The 15,264-nt window shown below is 42.9% G+C and overlaps 1 protein-coding gene across 2 annotated transcripts in view; it reads left to right on the top strand.

Annotated features, from left to right (window-relative positions):
- PTPN1 (protein tyrosine phosphatase non-receptor type 1) overlaps positions 1-15,264 on the top strand; it is a 66,057-nt gene that overhangs the window by 28,437 nt on the left and 22,356 nt on the right. The window lies entirely within an intron of this gene.

The following is a 15,264-nucleotide window of genomic DNA, read 5'->3' as shown; positions in this document are numbered from 1 at the left end:
AACCGCCCGCCCCCCCCAGCTCTGAGTTGTTTTGAACTAACTCCTAGCATAACACATAACTTTTTTTTTAAAAGAAGATAAAGAATTAAGTACTAAGGGATCAGAGAAGCCGGAAGCACCTCTCCTTTGGCCTTGGAGAGGAAGATGAAATGTCGGCGAAAGGAGATGATGCCATCCGGAGTCTGGACCGAGGTGCCTGTCAGCCTGGAAATACATGGAGAACATGGCCTCTGGCGGGCTGGTGGCCGCGGCAAGCTCTGGAGGCGCGAGGCACTGGCGAGACCGAGCCTCCCGCTCCTGCCTAAATGCTGTTGGTAGCGGAGAGTCCCCGTATGTCATCATTCGGGGAGTGCTTTGTACTAAGTCCCTCCCGAGCCTGGCTCGGCAGCTCCATGTGAAATCCTTCCTGTTATCCCAGCCACGGACCTACTCCATCCCAGAATCGTAGGAAAGGGTGTACGTTCTGATGGGATGTGGCCTTCTCCGGGAACGTAGCCCGTCAGAAAACGGTTGTGCCGGCAGGAGGAGTGGAGGTGGGGGTGGGGGAGAGGCACATCCTTCCAAGAAATGTTTCTCTCACACCCAGCCATTCCCTGGGTATCGTAGCAGGAAATTACTCATTACTGGAAAATCACCCGTGCGCCCTGTGTTGCGGAGGTCAGAGAGAGAACAGAATTCTCATAGTTAGTTGGGTCATCAGTACTTTGTATTGCAATCCTTGTTTTGTATTCCTTGGTCACCTCATGCTCTAGTTCTTTTCTTAATGCCAGATTCATAGCTCTGCCTTGGTTCTCCTGACCTGTGTAGCACACGCACCGAGTAAGTGCTTCTCGAGGGCCCTGCTCCAGGAATTGTGCTGTGCTGGTGAACAAGCTAGACCTGGTGTCTGCTCCTTTTAGTGGCAGAGACTCCTGTGTCCTCTTTTCTGGAAAGCCTCTCCAGCCCTGTTGAACGGAAGCAGGAAGTTTAGGAAGTGCTCTGTGTGCCCTGGGCATCCCTAGGGGTGTGGGCACACCGACACGGGGCACAGGCCGCCGGCATGTGGTGTAGGCCCGCTCTCCTTCCTGACCTTGGTGTGATTAATAGGAGCCGAGTCAGTGGCCCAAGCAGCAAGCTTCTGAGCTTGCTGTGAGGCAGAATGGCCATCCCTTCTTCACCCCGGGCCTCAGTGCCAAGGTTTCCTTGCAAGCCACAGTGCTACGACGGACTGGGCGAAACAGCTCAGATCTAACGGTCTGATTTACTTCCTTCCATTGACATGAATCCAAGTCTCCGAGAAGAAGCGACGGGTCCGCAGAGCTGGGGAGATCTCTTTCCTTGCACCAGATATGGCTGTTCCGCGGTTAGTTACTCCTGGATTTACTGTTCCCATTTTTACTAGTGAACCTTGGTGTCTTTCCCCTTTTCCTTTGGAATAGATTTACCCTCTGATCAGTACTTTCTCCAGTGCTTGTGACCACAGGTGGTCTTCCCCCCCGAAGTGGGAAACTCACTGAGGACGGGGACCATGACCTAACTACCTGCCTCATCAACATTTGGCACAACTTGAAATGGAAGGGCAAACATTGGCTTGCAAGTACGAGGATATATTGTGGTCTTGATTCTCCAAGTCGTTGTCCAAACTTGACTTTGGCTTTGGCCTCTTGTGTAAGAGTTTGCTTTAAGGAATATATTTGTTTGGCAAAGCCAATTACCTTTAAGAGAATTTTACAATTCTGGCTTTTTAACTATCCTGTCGTCTAGTGAATACATCTTAGGGAAATTTTATACTGTTCACTCTGAGTCATCTTGCCAAGATTGCTTTTCGGCACAGCAGGGAAACGAAGGTTCTGCTAGTGATTTGCTTGAGTTTATATATTGCTGTTACTAAAAATGTCACTAGATTTAGTGCTTGTAAAGTCCTTTCTTTCTTTCTTTCTTTCTTTCTTTCTTTCTTTCTTTCTTTCTTTCTTTCTTTCTTTCTTTCTTTCTTTCTTTTCTTTCTCTTTAATGTTTATTTTTGAGAGAGAGAGAGAGAGCACAACCAGGGCAGGGGCAAAGAGGGAGGGAGACACATCCAAAGCGGGCTCCCGGCTCTGAGCTTCCAGCACAGAGCTGGACAAGGGACTCAAACCCATGAACTGTGAGATCATGACCTGAGTCAAAGTCGGACATTTAACCAACTGAGCCATACAGGCGCCCCTAAAGCTCTTTATTTTGCCTGATTTTTTTGATCCGTTTAGTCTTTAGGACTTACTCTCCTGCTTGTCATTTTGTGAGGAAGAATACCTTGCTAATTGTAGTATCTTTAAAGGATATTACCTCTTCAGTAGTTTCAGTTATTTATGTAATAATAATGACTCCAGTTTGTATTTAGCAACATGTGTATGGATTTTGGCTCCTATATAGTTGTAGCTGTGGCATTGAGATCTTGAGCAGACCCTCTTGAGGAAAGATTTGGCATCCATCAGCCTTCAAAAGCTTCTAAAAATTGATCATATGTTATTAGCAAAGGTTTATTGCCTCTTTCCATTGTGTAGAGAATGTACTTTTTATATATTCAGCTCTAAGAAGGGAGAAACCAAAAGCCCAAGGCTTCTGAGTGGAGAGGAGGAAGTGATAGAACCTTTAAAAAAAATCTCATCTTACTAAATATGTTGAAAAGGTGGGCAGATGTACTAATTTAATTGGTTGAGATATTGCTGCTCGGATATTATCTGAAAGTTGCTTTTTTAATTATATATACTTAATAAAATAAAATTTGCTTTGACCAGACTGACATGGTGAACCATGCTTTGCCATTTTGTTTTTAACAGAACTGCTTATGAACATGGTGAATAGAAATAATTTAACTTTTAAAACTGTTACATTTGGTACAGGTTTATATGCAGGGTAATACACGCTAAGTAAATGTGGGGGGTGGGGAATTTTTGTATGAGAGCCATCTGCCCATTCTTCCCTTACAGAGGGAGAACGAAGTAACAGTATTCATTTTATCTACAGAACTATTGTAGGTTTTAAAAATTCCCTATATTTTACTTTCTTGTGTTCATTTCGATTTTTGGTTTGCTAAATAGTTGCAAAAAATAAGTCTAGGCTGCATCATCATCTTTAAAGAACAACTCTACCTAATTGTCATGGCTCATCTAGCTCTGAAAAATAGTGATTTGTTCATTCTGAAATCAGAATGATCAGATGCAGCTGTGTTTTGCTACTGTTTGAATTTAGGGAGAAGAGGGAGGCGCTTTCTGTAATACACAATTTGAGCTGCTGTAGCACACCAGCACAGACTGGGCTGCGTGTGGTGCAGCTGGCCAGCTGGTAAGCGCACTGAACCGGAAGCACACGGTGAAGTTTAAGGGCCAGGAATGGGTGTAGTTGAAAATTATAGCAGGAAAATAAACTCCAGATAGATTAGGATTAATGTTTTTTAAAAAGTGATATTAACCGTATTGAGGAAGAAAGACTTTCTACTGCTCCGAGCAGTAGAGGAAATTGCACAGGAAAAAGTCAATAGATTGGAATGCATACAAATGTAAAACTACTTTTAAACTTTGAATTACACAGGCAATGCATATTCCCTGTAGGAAATATTGGAAAGCAATAGAAAGGAAAAAAAAGAACCATTATCTTGCCAAGGAGGAGTAGCTGCTGTATTGCTAATATATTGACAGTTTTCCTCCCACATTTAAATTTAATTCCCATACACTACAGGTTTTAAGTGTACAAATACATTGGAAAAGTGGTTTCTAGCACAGACAGGATTGGTGGCTTTAAAATATGCAAAGAGGTTGGGGTGCCTGGGTGGCCCAGTGGGTTAAGTGCTGCAGCTCTTGATTTTAGCTCAGGTCGTGATCTCATGTGATCGAGTCTAGCGGCGGGCTCTTTACTGACAGCTCAGAGCCTGCTTGGGATCCTCTCTCCCTCTCTCTTTGCCCCTCCTCTGCTCATGGGCCTGTGTGCACGTACTCTCTTAAAATAAACATTAAAAAAATAAAGTAAGTAAAGAGGTTATATGAATAAGAAAAATACTAATACCCTCAGAGATTGGTAGGCAAAAGACAGATCGCTGTGTGTACTTTGTCCAGTGGACACCAAGCACCTGGTGTGAGAGCTGTGCTTCCTGGGCACGCAGACAGCTGCTTGCGGGGAGAGACCTCTGGCATCATTGTCTGTGTGTTTTACTTCCAATGTTCTGAGGCATAATCAAGATACAAATTGAAATGTATGGACAATGTATTTCTTCTTTATTTAATTTTTAAAAAAACAAAGTAGGAGAATGTATTTGTGAGCTTGAGATGGGCAAATAGTTCTTAAACAAGACAGCCCCAAGAAGTAAACCATAAAAAGGAGAAGATTGATAAATTGAACTTCATTGACATCAAGAACTTCTTTTCATCCAGAGCCACTCTTAGCTTGTTTGCAGGAGTAGCCCCAAGTTCCTCCCTCCCCTGTCTGGCCCTCTGAGTGTGATTCCCCTAAAGAGGCAGAGTTTTGAATTTGAATTTGGAGTTTTGAACTTTCCGGGTCTGTGTTTGGCTGTGTGACTTGCTCTGGCCAATGGAATGTTGGTGATCCTAATGCAAGCAGAGGCCTGAAAGAGTACTCGCATATTGAGCCTTGGCCTCTCTTGCTGCTTTTGAGAAGTCTACAGTCACCCCTGGTAACCAGTTCAGGCTAGCCTATTGGACGATGAAGGACATGTGGCTTGCTTATTGCTGTCACCCTTGTCAGCAGCCAGCCAAGCATCAGGTATGTATGTGGGTGAGGCCATTGGGCCACCAGCTGACCACAGTGCATATTCGAGCTCAGTCTATAACACATGGGACAGAGGCCAGCCATCCCGGCTCACACGACCTCTGGAATCACCAGCAGATGTCGTGAGCCCTGTGTTTGGGGTGGTTTGATACACAGCAAAAGCCAGCTGCTACAAAGGAAGATACTTGCAGTATTATGTGACCCCCAGGGGACTTGTGCCCAGAGCACATAAGGAACACTGCATATTATTAAGAAACAGACAGCCTAATAAAGCAAGGTGGACAAAGGCTACATACACTGTCACTCCACCTGTGTGACATTTCTGCACTAGGTAAAACTGCGGGCCAGTAACTTGATCAGTGGTTGCCGGGGGTTTGTGGGGAGGGAGGGACGGATGACCAGGTAGAGCATGGGGATTTTAGGACAGTGAGAATAGTCTGTTTAATACTGTAATAATGGCGGGTACACGCCATTGTGCGTTTGTCAAAGCTGCTGGAATTTACAAAGCAAAGAGTGAACCTTTCTCCAGTGGTGTCCTGTGCTAGTGCTGCTCCTTGTCCAGATGTCTTTTGAGTAAGTACATGTGCCGTGGGTCACCCGTTAACGATTTCTCGTTTAAAATAACTACATGAAAGTGGCTGTAAAGTCATTCCCATGGTGTTACTTTGACTGGCTGCACTCAGATATGCTTTCTGGGGTAGTGATTTCAAGTAACCCTGAGCACCGCATGACTTCTTAATAGAGAAACAGAAAACCACAGGCTATATAGGCTGACATGAGTTTTTGTCTCTTGGAACCTCAGATTAAGACTCGCTTGTCTTGGCAGGGTAAATAGTTAACGTACACCAAACCAATGATTGCAGTATTTATCAGTGAGTCCTCTCTCACCAGGTTGGCCTGAGGAGATTTTCTCCTATAGCCCTGAAGTTTTGGGGGACCTCTGCTGTTTGTGTGGCAACATCCTCAATTAGCTTTATGTCTGTGGGGTTACATCTCACTCATGGATTAGGGTCTCAAAAAAAAGTGAGAAGTCTGCGTTTAGACCAGGTTATCCTTAAATTGACCATAGTGTCTGATGCATGTGATTTTATACGTTTCATGGGAGTGTTGCTCTTAGGCACATTTCAGTGTGGAACCCCTAAGTTTAATCCATAGGAAGAAACAGAAAAAAAAAAAAAAAAAGATGCAGATGCCCGTAGAGGCAGGCGCTTTTGAACCCTTCATTCTGCCTTCCAAGGGTGTTCAGACCTTGATGGTGGGGAGAGGGAGTAGGTAGAATAATGTCCACTTGCTTGGGGGCTTTAATCTGCCTTTTCTTGTTCATCTTGTGTAACCCCGATGACTAGTCCTGGATGTGTTTGTGAGAGTTCCATGTGACAGCACCTAGCTCAGAATTTAGCATCTGTGTATCTAGCGGTCTTCCCTAGGTGAATGCAAAGTCCCTGATGGCAGGGTTTTACCCTTAGTGCCTGCCACACAGTCAGTACTCAGGAGATACTTAGAGGAGTTGAAGGGACTCACAGTGAATCTAAGTCTTGCTTCCTTAATCCTTGTACAGAGTTCTTTGGAAAGCCATATGGAAGAGCTTGGTTACCTGCTTCTTCTTCTCTTCCCCAAATTCTCACTTTATTTTTGTGGCCTCACTGCTTTTAGGCATTGGTAGTGTCTTCCTTGTTCATCCCTGACCCCCATAAGTGGTGGCTAGAAAGGCATATTACATCTAGAAAGTATTTAGAAAATTCACTGTTTGGCGATGATAATGCAAAAACCTTGATTAAGGCAACAATCTTGGCATATATTAAAGAAATTCTTAACCGATGCTATTCTCATTTTGACACTGTGTTTTCCTCCTGTTTACACTCCTCAATTATCCACGGAAGTACCCTAGCAATTTTATAAGCATTGTCCTCCGTTATTTCAGAGTGGGAATATTGTTTGGGTTCCTGAGGTCCCTCCCTGTGACCGCTGAACTTGGGGAAATTAACCGTGGAGGGGGGAAGCTGGTGGTTGGCAGTCTGGTTCCCTGTAAAGGAAGGTGTGAGCCTTCCACTTCCGTGTGTCTGCCAGCTACTTGTGTCCTTACTCAACTTTAGCACTGTCCTCCAGCAGAGTGCCAGAGCAAAGTAGTACTTAAACTGTCCTTATGGAAAGCAGAAGGTAAACAAAACAGAAGCGAAAGTAGGTTCTGTTTCTGAGACTGTTCTCTTACAGGAATGGCTTTGTGGTTCTCAGCATTTAAAAAGATACTGGTTCCAGTGTGTTTTATTGACATCAATTACTGTAAGTCTGATTCATTTTCTGCCTATTGATTTCTGCCCAAGGTGAAAGTCATGACATTTAACAGAAAACATAAGTGATTTAAAAAAAAAAAAAGTATCCTTAGGACTGTAAAAGTGAAGTTCAGAGTCCGTGACACCTAAAACAGCAGTTTTTCTACGTCTTTGCTAATGATTCTGCTTCGTGTACAAATAACGTAAAGGTCGCAGTAGCTTACTATAACGAACTGAGTACTGTTTCGAAATTAATTTTATCTGCATCAGAGTTTTTTAGTAGTAGAAGACCGTATCCATATGCTTCCACTAATCACAAGGTTTTCTTAAAGGTAAGATCCTTCATTCCTCATTGAGTCCGATTACTGCAGCTGGAAAATAATGTTCAGTTCTGGAACTAGACAAGACCTTCGAGAATCAGAAATAGCTCTGAACTACAAATACATAGAGTGGCTTTGTTCTTGTAAATGCCTGAGGGTCACTGTCAGTGACCGCGGTCCCCTTCTGTATTTTTAAGATCTCTGACTTTATTTTTTAAAAAATTTTAATGTTTATTTTTGAGAGAGAGAGAGGCAGACTGCAAGTGGGGGAGGGTCAGAGAGAGAGGGAGAGACAGGATCTGAAACAGGCTCCAGGCTCTGAGCTGTCAGCACCTAGCCTGACGTGGGCCTCGAACCCACAAACCATGAGATCATGACCCAAGCCGAAGTCACACACTTAACCGACTGAGCCACCCAGGCGCCCCAAGATCTCTGCCTTTAAATGGTTGTGTAACCATTTAGAGTTGTTAAAAATTGAGTGAAAATGTTAAAGCTCTGTTAAGCTTCCAAAAGATACTATAATTTATCTTAAAGATTCTTTATCCTTCATAGTTTGCAGCTTAACCCTGACCCTGTCTGGGCACTGACTGACTGTTCAGATGTGCCCTCTGGCCCGCTCTCCTCAGTCTCTGAACTGCTCCCTCCTGTGTCCTATTTCTCATGCTCTGTTCCTCCCTCCTAGCTTTCAGTTTACTCCTTTGACTGTGTTCAGTATAACGTTTATACTCTCCTCCATTGAGGTTTTGTGTTTCTGTTTTTAAATTCATTTCCAAGATTTCTCATTTGTTCTTTCCTATCTACTTCTTCTGGTTTCATTTCTCCCATTTTTTATTCATGACATCTTTTTAAAAGAAAAAGATTCCTTCATTTATCCCTGATCTTGAATACATTTACCTTTAAAGTGCCTGACAGGATGTGCAATAAATTTCACGTGGGATGAATTTATTTTCTTTTTTTTTTTTCTTTTTTTTAATGTTTTATTTATTTCCAGGAGACAGAGAGAGACAGCGTGAGCAGGGGAGGGTCAGAGAGAGAGGGAGTCACAGACTGAAACAGGCTCCAGGCTCTGAGCTGGCAGTCAGCACAGAGCCCGACGCGGCGCTCAAACCCACGAACCGCGAGATCATGACCTAAGCGAAAGTCGGACGCTTAACCGACTAAGCCACCCAGGCGCCCCGGATGAATTTATTTTCTAGCCAATTTGTTGGTTTCTCTTTTTCAGAACGAGCCTTCTTCTGTCTTTTCGGTACCATGGGACGGGCCATCTTGAGTCGGAGGGCTTTTGTTTCCTTTGCATTCGCTCCCATTCTGTGTTTAAGCCGAGCTTTGCCTTCGCGTTTTTCTCTATATGTGATTGACCATTGTTTTGTGTTCAGAGCAGAGGGTGTACATCAAAGCGTGGTTCCACCAGCTCTCCCGGATTGTTCCCCTTCCCACTGCATGAAGGGTATTCCATACCCCCCGTCCCTTACCCCTTCGCTTGGGTGGGGGCGGGGTGTGTGTGTAAAATTTGATTCAACTTTTTTCCATGTCATTTCCCAGATGGACATAATTGTTCTGTTAGTGATTTGTAACCTCGCCCCAGACCAGTGTACGAAGTGACCCAACGCCGTCTCGGATGCCGGCAGGGGTGACTGTTATATGTCCTGCTGCCTTTCACGCGCTGACCGGCTTTCCCTCCTTCTGTGGCTCTTTCAGCCACCACAGAAGATTCGGAGGCGCTGAGCTTACTTTGCAGCATCTTTCTTTATCCGGTGCTTACTCGTTTTAAAACCTAAACCAAAACAGCCTTGGTATTGGTTAGCTGAATGTTAAGCTCGCTCTTTATTATCTAAACGTCGTAGTTTACCCCAAATTTAACAATGTTGAGTATATGATTTCTTGCATGTCGATTAGAGAAAGGCAGATACAAAAATATTTTCCTCAGGTTTTTGTAGGATGTACTATCGTTCCAGTAACTTCCATATATACAGGATACAGTATTGCTTTCAACTTGAAAGACATTTAACCCCTGACTTGGATGATTTTTACATTTCTTAGAGTTTTACAGAAACACTATACTTCATCATAACAGAAATCTTATGTTCTCCTTTGTAATGAGATTTATGATTAACAAGATTCGTTCAACAAGCTACTTTGAAGATTTGGTTTTTAAAATTTTAGGCTGGGACCCCCTCCCCCTGCTGCTATATATAGCTCCCTGTTCAGCTGCCGCTGCTGTAAGAGTTCCAGGAAACGTACACCCCTGTGTGCTCACTGACTGCATTTTGAATTACTCCCTTTACTGCACTTCAGCACCTCCTTCAGTCCAGCTTGCTGTGTCAATTTCTGAGAGCCAGGACCTCCATAAAGTGCTAGGTAATGGCTCAAGTAATCAAATTAGGCCACCATTTGTAAAATGGGGGTAAGGGAAAGTATGGATGTGAAGGTGCTAAGGGACTCGGTAGTTCACTTTAGTCCTAGTGAGTCCAGGTACTCCTGAGGGGGTTTCTTCCTTCAGACTTCTAAAACAGGTCACTGTCAGAACCACTACCAACGAACCCTTTCTGCTTTGAATCCATATCGTAGTAGCTATTTCAGTACTATCTTGTCACGAGACTGTATGTCCCAATCACAAAGCAGAATAATAATAAATTTCCAGTAACTTCCATTTTGTAACAGATGATTGAAGACAGGATTGGATCAGACATTTGCTTAAACATCCTCCCTTTCAGGTACATTTCTGTCCCACAGTGAAATGAAGCGTTTGGTGTAGAGGTAGGGGCTCTGAGTTTTGGGAGCCTTCGGGGCCATTCGTTAATTCAGTCCACAAAACCTAGTCGAGTCATCCTCTGGGCCTGGGTCTGGGCCTGGGCTTAGGAGGGCTGGAGAGGCAAGGATCCAGGCACTTCGGTCAGACTCCCAGCTGCTGATGGCTGCCATGCTGTCTGCCTCGTCACATGTCGAATAGTTTAAAAGTGACTAATGCATTTTACCATGGAGCCAGTAAGGGGCACCCAGTTGTGGGACCGAAGACGAAAGGGTGTTAAAACCAAACCTGCTGTGCTTAACTCGGCGATGTGCTTACTATAAACATGGACCTATTTCTGGAAGGCTGGTCTGGCTTTTAGGCCTGTGTGTTTTAAAAAAAAAAAATTAGAAAACTCAAAAATTGTCAGCTTTTCACCCAGGTTTTACTTCACCTAATTGGACTTGGGAGGTATTTGAATGATGGATGATGAGCTTTCCTGGGTACATACCAAAATGAATTCGCCCTGGGCCCTAAATTCATTCTGCTCCTGGAGCTTTCTAAGTGCATGAGCCCTTTGTATTCACTCGGAGGTTATCTGTTACCTCGTTAAATGAGTGGGGCAGGATAGGAATCAAGAACTAGCCTTAGAAATTATTCAGGTAATGTTACTTTCTGTCCTGTTCACTTCCTTGGCTCATTTAGAATTTCTAGTTCAGCAGATGTTTTGTGTATAATTTATCAAGCATTTGTAGCACAGCTTTCTAGCCCAGCTCAATCATAATTTTGGAAGGACTTAATTTTTTCTCTCATGAAAATAGTTCACTCTGGAGATGATCCAGACCATTTTGAGTGCCCAGTGCCTGTATAAAATGCTGCAGCATAATTTCAGTCGTTTACTTATAAGCTTTGACCAAACTTGAGCCTCCTTCAGTAACCCATTATCACATTATCCCTAGGAGAGCATGAACCTTGGACAGCTATTACACATGCTGCTTTGTTCTGTCACATTTCTGAAATCTACACTAAGAATAGGATGCAGGCTTTTGAAAAACCCGTAAAGAACTGGCTAGCAGAGGGAGGGGGAAGGTAAAGAATCTGTGTATTCTGCGTTGGTATATTTCATGTTTTACTACTATAATTTCTCATTCAGTGAGATCCTGTCCCTAAAATGCTGGGGTACACTTTGATTTGGAAATGTTGGCATTTCTCTTTCAGGGATGCTTCTGGAAACCTGTTTTATGGCAAGTTCTTTACTTCCCTTTTGGCTTGGCTCCCACATTTATGCTGGCATTCATCTTCTCTTCATCCACTTTAAGGCATTTTTAAATTTTATTTACTTTATTTTCTCTCTGGAAATTCTACACACTTGCTAGATTATTTAATCTTGGTCAGCATAGTAAATGACGTAAGGATATTTTATGCTGGCGATGGAAGTCTCCTTAGACTTGTTCACTAGTCAGAGTTCTGCTTTTTCTTCACTAGTCAGAGTTCTGCTTTTTCTACAGCTGTTGGAAAGTTAGCTGACCTTCACCACAGTTTTACATTACAGATACCTGGTTTTGCTTTAATTCTGTGAAGATTTTTGGTATAGTCCATTTTACTTCCAAACTACTTCTCTTAGTTACCTTTAACTTTAAAGGTGCTTTATCACTCCTCAAGTTTAAGACTGTAATCCTGGCATTTTATTTTACTAAATGAACTATAAATCCTTGTATTCAGAGCACGCATGTATTTCCCATTTGCTACTGTAACGTAGAGAAACACTTAAATGGGTAGATTTCCTTACTTGTAGGTTCAAGTTGGTTAGAAAAACCTATTGTACCTAAGATCTGTGGCTTTCACCCTGTGAGTTTACCTTAAGTTTAAAATCCGTTTTTAAAAAAGTATTGTATGAACACCTCTTATTTTCTCAACATCTTTACTAAATGATGTCTCCCAAATTCTACTTCCTCTCCCTCTCTCAGGCAACAAAACAGTATATATTAATATAATCCTTTGGCTGAATCAAATTGCCCACAGTTCCTCATATCTTGGCCCTTATTTCCTCAGAGTGAATATTTGTTGGCTCAGTGGTGAAACCGTATCAGTTATTTCTTCCGTCTTTATTCAGTCACCAGCTGGATTGACCCAATTTGTTCACCCCCCAAGGCCAAATTCGTATCTGTTGCTAAGTGCTTCCAATTAAATAGAACATAAAATTCGAGACTTAGACTTTTATTCCCTTGGTATTTGTCTGTGTTGTATAGCATTTCCCTGCAGGCTTCATCTCATCCACAAATGATGTGATGATGAGCGTGGTCTGCTGGATTATCTTAGGTTTATCATCTGTAAACCTGCTTTTTCAAATTATTAGTTCATCTGTAGTGTGAGTCAAAAACACCCCCGTGCCATTTTGCAGTTTTTAAAAATATAAGTAGAAGAGCAGAATGTGGGTTTTGTTTTGTTTGTTTTAATGCAAGTAGAGTTTGCACGTGGTCTGAGAAGTGAAAGGACCGTAATAGTCTGATAAAAGCCGGTGCTCTTTTGCCCACGCCTCAGCCCATTACCGCAGTCTCTTCGCTCACAACCATTTTCAGCTCTTGGAGCTGCTGATTTTCATTTGTATGTGTCTCTCCATATTTTCCGAGGAACGTGTTTCTTTTCTGATTCATTAATTGAGACCTTCACGCAGGCAGAGGATGTCGTTTTCTTGAACAGCCATCCTTTCTGCTTTTGCTCCCCCTTCCCCATTTTCCCAACGTCTGCACCTTTTGGTTAAAATGGTATTTCCATTATTTGCCTACGCACATAGTCACAGATAGCGTTGTCCTGTAGTTTCCTTGTAAAGTTTTCCCGTAGCTAATAATTGCTGTGTATACTTTGATTTGCAGGGCGTTCTTTCTGCCTGTTAATGCTTCCCGTACCTCTCATTGCCTCTGGGACCTTTTTCTACCGGGTCAGTCAGCACTGGCCAGTAGGAGTGCACCCCACATGTATAATTTCACCCTTTCTAGTGGCAAAAAGCTAAAAAGCGGATGTGATTAATAGTAATTCATTTAGCCCAATATGTTTACAACGTTATTTTTACAAATACCACTGAAAATATTGGAGATATTTTAGTTTCCTTTTTTAGTGCTGTCCTCAGAATCGGATGTGCATTCCTACACTTCAGACTGTTAACCTCTCAGTTGCTCTCAGGCTGCTATAGTGGACAGAGCAATTTCAGCTGATTTCTTGGTTACAATTTTTGCCTTAGAGGCATCTGTACCAGACGCCTCCATTCTCCTTCTGGACTGTTTGGTCTGGAGGCCTGACACACACAGCTGTCATCTTAGAAACATCCTCTGCTTTTCTTGATTGGATTCCCTATTTCCTGGATTTCAGGTCTTCTCCTTATTTTCCTCCGGTGGTTTCGTTTAGTCATGGCGGGTACGGTGGACAGAGGCATTCATTGACACACTCAGTCTCCTGAGTCACACTGCTCCGGTCTGGCCCCCTTGCTCCAAGGTCTTATACATACTTGTCATCCTGGGAACATCTCCCTCCACAGTGTCTGTGGAAATTTCCTTTGCCTTTGCTCTTGTGTCAGGTTTTCTTTTTCTTTACTATAGCTTCTATTTTTCTCCTTCCTGGTTTATATCTTCCCTCAGATGGCAGACCTGTTCAGTGGATTGCTGAGGACCAGGAGCGTGGGTGGTAAGCTGTTTGACACCTCGCCTCTCTGCAGTGTTTTTATTAATGCCTTCTCACTTGATGACAGTTGGGCTGGATATAGAATTCCAGGTTGGAGATCATTTTGCTTCAGATTCTAAAGGCATTGCTCCATTGCTGTCTCACTTTCAGTGTTCTGGTAAAGTCTGAAGCCATTCTGATGACCTTATCCTTTGAAAATGCATTATTTTTTTGTTTTTAGGAACTTACAGGATATTTTCTTTGAAGGATTCTGGAATCCTGTATTAATGTGCCTTAGTATAGGTCTGTTCTTATTATGATGAGCACTTGCTAGATCTGAAGATTCCCTTCAACTGTTCTTTGTTTTTTTTCTTTGTATTATGNGTTGGGGGATAGGTGGTGCTCTGCTTTCTGGGAAGATTTTCTTCTACCTTTACCTAACATCTTGTTCTTAATTCATGGATATAGTATCTTTTCTTATCTTACCGAGCATATTAATAATCTCTTCTTTAAAGCTTCTTTTCTCTGCAGTTTATTTCTTCCAAGGGGCTTTTATTCCTGTCATTTTTCTTGTAAATCTCTTTGATATTAGAGGATTTCCTCTTAGGTCGTAGAATCAGTGGTTGTCTGTGTGTGATGAAGAGTCGGGGCTCACAAGGCAGATTCAGAGCTTGGAGAAGGTGGAAGGAGCTTATCAGCACTGATCCAGCCGCTAGCCATCTAGGTGGGCTGTTGATTGGTTGTTGGTTATATGCCCTGGTGATAGTTTCTTCTGGTCCTTCCTCTTGTCTGCTCAGATCACCTAGAAAGCATTCTGCCTCCTGATTTACATCCTCCGGAAAATGATTCTCCAGAGTTCCTGTGGTGCGGGGTGGCAGTCCCCCAGCAGCACGGAAGGGGGGCGGCAGGGATGGTGGAGAGCCCTTTCTTCCCAGACAGCCCCAGCCCTGAGCCCTGCAATGAAGCTCATCCTCGCATCCAGAGGCAGCACTTCCTGAGCCTCTGCAGGATTCTTTGCTGGAAATCAGGGTGGTTCTCTGCTTTTCCTCATCGCTGGCTTGTAATTGAGCTTTCTCAGGCCTGCCAGCTCCTAATAAGACTTCCAGCTTCCAAAATTCTGTTGCTATCTTCTCCTGTTCTCCCTTGTGAGTTTGTCTTTTTTTTTCCCCAATTGTAGTGAAATATACATAACAAAATTTACCATTGTAACCATTCTTAGGTGTACGGTTTACGTGTGGCAGGAAGTACATTTACATTGTTGTATGAGTTGATCTTTTAATAATAATAAAATACAAATTAAGAAGAAAAGATTTTTAAATGGGATTGTAGTTTTGTTTCAGGAAAGCGAAATTAGATGGGTGTGATCAGTCTCGCAGGAGGCATACCTTGGGTCTTCTGGTAATCCAGACACTTGCTGTTAATCGAGACCCTTTCTCTTTCTGACCCGTTTGGTGTAATGGGATTTGTCTAACCATCTCCTAGGAAAGCAATTGAATAGTTATTGGCATCAAAGTGCATTTTATCTGCCCTTGATAATTGTAGCTTTACACAAGGT

Source organism: Crocuta crocuta, unplaced genomic scaffold (genome assembly GCF_008692635.1).
Source record: "Crocuta crocuta isolate KB4526 unplaced genomic scaffold, BGI_CrCroc_1.0 scaffold27, whole genome shotgun sequence".
Taxonomy (NCBI): Eukaryota; Metazoa; Chordata; class Mammalia; order Carnivora; family Hyaenidae; genus Crocuta; species Crocuta crocuta.
This window is presented reverse-complemented; position numbering and strand designations above follow the sequence as displayed.